The following is a 6,000-nucleotide window of genomic DNA, read 5'->3' on the forward strand; positions in this document are numbered from 1 at the left end:
AAAATTATTTAAATATATGAAAAATTAAAAATAAATACATAAATAATTTTTTATGTGGGTTGGTGAACCAACTCACTTAACCCACCAACTCGTGGTGGGTTGAGTCGGGTTGCAAAATTTCTGGCTCACTATAAAGTAACCCGGGTTAAGTTCACTAATTTTCAACTCGGCTCGTGGTGAGTCAATCTATGTGAGCCGTGTTGGCTCACTTTGACATGTCAAAAGTAACTTTGGGGGTGAGTAGACATGTCAAAGTGAGCCAACTCGGCTCACACGAGTTGGTTCACCATGAGTTAGGTTAAAAATGAGTAAGCTCAACCCGGCTCACTTTATGGTGAGCCAGAAATTTTGCAACCCATCTCAACCCACCACAGGTTGGTGGGTTAAATGGGTTGGCTCACCAACCCATATAAAAAAGAAAAAAATTATTTATTTTTAAATATTCAAATATTCAAATATTTGTTTAAGTAACCCATGAGATGACAATCACTATAAAATCAAAAATCAATGTCTTCATCATACTCACCACCAATATATGATGGATTGTTTCCAAGAAAGTGTCCATATAATCCAAAAAAACATAACTAATAACACACAATTTTTGTCATGCTATTTAACAAAATATAAATGAAAAAAATATATTTGTTTTGTCACACTAATTTAGGAAAATGTCTTTATAAGATAAATGTTTGAGTAGTTTATTATAAAGATAATAATTAAAGATTAAAGTATCAACATATATAATCAAATTAATTAAACAATCAAACTATTCAAATATTATTGAGCAACATTTTAGCATTTAAAAACATAAAATTGTGAACCTATATAATTAAGAGTGGTAAATAATTATAAAAAAATAAAAATAAAATTGTAAAAAAAATGTTAGTGGATTAAGTGAGCTGGGTTGAATTCAATCCATTTTTGAAAAAACTTAATTTTTCTCAACTCAACCCGTGAACCAGGTTGGCTCACGAGTTAGAACCCATTTTGACATATCTAGGGATGAGATTTGTTTTACTCTTTTCATATCATCAAAGAACATTTTTGAATTTGAAAAATGTTTGGAGGTGCAGAAGAAATCTTGGAGTTACAGGAAGAAATCCCCATAAAGTTATATAAGAAAAAGTTGAATTACCCGTTAGACAATTTTTAGTGATACGACAAAGGGAATTTTTTTTTCTGCATCCCATATTTTCATATTTTCTTCCTGCAGCCCATATATTTGAAAATTCTAATTATACTCATGCTGTAAATATAGTTTTAGATTGTGCAATCCATAGATATTTTGGATTATACAATCCGTAATACAAAATTACATTATGGATTGTACAATCCATAATACAAATTAATATCCCAGATTGTGATTTTACATTTCGGATTGTACAATCCAAAATATAATTTTACATTACGAATTGTACAATCTAGAATGCACATAGATCGTAGAATCCATAACTTACATTCTATGTTTTTCATCGTTAATTTCCATTTTTTTTTACACTTCATATTATTCATAATATTTTTAATATTTTCATTTGTTTTAATGGATACTTGTGATTTTTTTTTGAAGTGGAGATGGAAGGAAAAGATGGGATGGAGGTGGAGGTGGAAGAAGAAAATGAGGTGGAGGTGGAGATGGAGATGGAGATGAAGATGGAGATGAAGGTGGGAGAGGGGATGGAGTTGGAGGAGGAAGAAGAAGATAATAAGGTGGAGGTGGAAAAAGAAGATTGAGGTGGAGGTTGGAAAATGTATGGAGGTGCTGTGGGGGAGGAGGAGAGAAGAAAAGAAGGACAAATTTGACTTTTTACCTTGCTTATGGGCCTGCAGTAAGAAAACATGGGGGTGTAGGAAGAAATTCCTTACAAGTGGGGTTCTAATTGACTATTTTCTTGAATCATAACGAAAATGTACGGCCCATGTTTTATAGGCCATCGCAAATAAGACTAAATTTAAAATAAATTATTCATTATTTTTAAAAAATATATGTTCAAATCAATTTTTTATACGTAGTAAGGACCAATTCTGTTCTGAGTAATTTTAAGATAAGTATTTTTCTTTTTAGTTAATATATAGGCTATTTTTTTATATTGAATCAGTGTATACTATCCAAATTTTAAAATAATATTTTATAAAATTAATTAGAGTGATGTTTTAATTTTGAAAATGTTATTTTGGTGACAATCTTTTACAGGATGAGGAAAAGGTTGTGTGTTGACTAAGAAGAAATTTCTTTTTCGTTGACAAAACTTTGATAGATATGCTGTCTCTTATCATTTGGTTAAAGGGAAATCTTTTTGTAATCAAATTTAACATTTATAGTTGCTTATATTCAACTTTCATATTGTATGGACCAATTGTAACTTTCACATCATTCTTGACATGGATAAAGTAAGAAACAATTTTTTAACCCTTCTTTAAAGAAGATGACTCTTTTTTTATACATTTTTCACCACATAAACCAAGATATCGTAGGAGATAATTTTAGATGATTTTTTTCTATATTAAAAAGATCAAGACATGATGGTGTGAATTCACCAATAAACTCCTACAATTTTAGAAACATTGCAAAGTTCTAAAACTTGGAGAAAACACAAGATTAAAGACAGCAAAAACAAATGGGAGTGCAACAACTATAATATTTTTTATTGGATTATAAAAATTGGAGATCAACACTTGGATTTGAATGATAACAGTGAATGTAATATTAAAATATCAGAAGATCTTTTAATCGAAGACAATGATTTATCTTTACGTTTTTTAGTAGAATTTGTTTATCTTGATTTCTTGCATAATACGATGAATCTTGTTTTTTTAAAGATGATAGTACATTATCCTATAATTGAGTATGTAGAATAAGTAAATGATTTCATTTTATTTCTTACTTCTATTTAACAAGAAACTTATTTAAGTTTAGATACATATTGTCTATATGATGAAAACAACAAAAATTCATGTCAAATAATTTATACTAGAGTGTTTAAATGAAATTAAATGATCAAAAATTTTCAATCATAGATTTAAAATTGAAAGTTGGTTTATCTATCATGCTTTTAGAAAATATTGATAAAACAAATAGTATTATAATGATACAAGGTTGCAAGTAATAATTATAAAGAAATTGTTATTCCTACTATAATAATTATAGTCAAGAACATTGGTTATAAAATATTCATATTAATCATGGACTTGATCTATGCTGATTTTTTATTTTCTTTCAAATTTCAAAGAAGACAATTTCCGATAATAACAATAAACAAGAGTTAAAATCTATTTCTCTAAAATTAATATAAGATCAATTATATGTAGCGGTTTTTAAAGTCAAAATTAAAAATGAATCGAAAATATTTATTCTAGATCAAGATAAAATGTAACAACAATAGCTACAAAAGCAGTTTAAAAAAAATTGAAAATCTTTAAAATAAAGTGCCTTTTTCATTGGTCATGAATACGAGAGTATACAAATTATTCTAATACTAATTTAATTCTTATTTATGTATCTACTGTATATTAATTTTGGAACTAGAAAATTCAAATACACATTTTGTGAAGCTGCTGATCAATTTCACATAATCATTATTTAGGTCAAGATCATGAAATAATAAATTCATCATATTTAACATCTATATTTAAACTAGAATATCTATTTTAGACTCATTTAATTACTTATAATTATTATACGAAAACATTTAATATAATTGAAAATAATTTTGTCCATTGCAAGTGTAAAAATACTAATTTTTTATACATTTTTCACCCTATAAACCACCAACTCAACTTCTTTTAATCTTAAAAGAAAACCTTGAGTCCCTCACCATAGATTATTTAAATAAGTGACAGGGGACACAGTGTTAGATGGTAGGGAAGAGAGAAAAAGGTGTCAATTCAACTTCTCTGTTACAGAAAACTAACAAAAAAAAAAAACATAAAGTACTTGAATTTTCTTAGGTTTGAGTTCTATCAACTCCTCAACCTAAAACATTTCCTTTGAGATACCACAAAAGGCCCAACACAGAAAGGTCTTTCAACTTGTGTTCATGCTTGGTTCCAATCAAACTTTCTATTGATGAAATGTTGACTTTTGTATTTCTTTCATAGCAATGATGGGTTCATCCTCTTTAGCGGTGGACTTTACTATTTGTTGTGTTTGAGATTATTCTTATTCCTCTCCTTCTTTTTCCCCTTTTCACTGAACATGATTTTTTCTAGTTCGACTGGAGTGAAAAGTGCTGGATTTTGAAATTATAACATGAAATCGGATGATGTGTCTCATATATATATATATATATATATATATATATATATATATATATATATATATATATATATATATATATATATATATATATTCACTATTTTTCATCAGTACATTGAAGATCCTGATCAATGGTAGAACTATAGCTTATATGAAAATTGATATGAAAATTAGAGTGTATAAAATTGGATATATTTGGATTATTTTGTGTGAATGGTAATTGTGAAAAATTTTGAAAAATTGGATTAGTGGGAAGTTAATCAAGCATGAAATAAAAATGGGATTCACACTGCACTCATTTTAGTTTGGTTCCATTGAATGAGAATAATTGAGAGGTTGGCGTGGAATGAAAGAATTTTATTACAGTAAAAGGGGTAGAAATTTGGTAAGGAAATAAAGGATTTAAAGGAAGCAAGAATGAAAGGAAAATGAGAGGGTTGTGTAAAATAAAATAGGGTCATCGTAACTAGTGCCCACCGGTTAAGGATAATTAATATACATCGATTTTCTATAAAAATATATAGATAAGTGTGATATTAAATAAAATCTGACTTAAAAATATTATTGTAACTTTATTTTCTTTAAAGAACAAAAATACTCATAAATAGGGATGTCAACGGGGCGGGTAGGGTACGGGTAGTAGCTCCCCCGTACCCTACCTGCTAGATAAATATCCGCTCCGTACCCGTACCTATATCCGTCGGGTATCTGTTATGCGGGTACCCGTCTATTTTTTTCATATCCGCGAGTATCCATGGGTACCCGCGGGTATTTACAAAATTATTTTAAAAATAAATATTTAATCATAAATTGAAATAAAATAAAACAAAATACATCATTGTCATAAATTTTAAATAAAGTTTAAAGAAACTCAAGTCCATACAAATATAAAAAATCATAAAAATAAATATAAAATGACGTTCAACACATTGAAAATTCTTTAATTAGTGCTTTGATCTACAAACTCACTTTCTCTGATTGATTTTTGAGAAAAAAATACGTCAGAATATTTTTTACTAATATATATATATATCTTTATATATATATATATATATATATATATATATATATATATATATATATATATATATATATATATATATATATATATATATGTTATAAAATAAAGGTAATAAGAGAGACAAAGGAGAGGAAGAATAGAGAATGAGAGAGTAGGGAGCAACTTCTGTTTTTATGTGTGTCTCATTACTGATAGGACGAGTCCTATTTATAGGTACAATATGGTAACCCAGAAAGGATATAAAATCAAATAGTAAATACAAAATATTACATCATAAAGAGTAATGAATAATATGATTATCAATCATATGAGTAATTGTATAAATCAATGGACGACCATTAATTCATAACACTCCCCCTTGGGTGTCCATTAATAAAAGAATGTGCCTCGTTAAAACCTTACTAGGAAAAACCCTTTGGGATAAAAACCTAGTGAAGGAAAAAGAGTACATCATTCTATATAATATTGTTCTTTGCATCTTCTAATTTCTCCCCCTCATGTAAACTTACATCATTAAGATGGCGGAGTCCAATCCTATGAACCAATTGCTCAAAAGTTCTCCTTGGCAAAGACTTTGTAAATAAATCTGCTAGATTTTCACATGAGCGAATCTTTTGGATCTCTACATCACCATTTCTTTGAAGATCATGAGTGAAAAAGAATTTTGGAAGAATATGTTTTGTTCTGTCTCCTTTAATATATCCTTCTTTCAATTGAGCAATGCATG

Source organism: Vigna unguiculata, chromosome 3 (assembly GCF_037176805.1).
Source record: "Vigna unguiculata cultivar grain cowpea cultivar isolate G323 ecotype 2 chromosome 3, ASM3717680v1, whole genome shotgun sequence".
In the NCBI taxonomy this organism is placed as follows: Eukaryota; Viridiplantae; Streptophyta; class Magnoliopsida; order Fabales; family Fabaceae; genus Vigna; species Vigna unguiculata.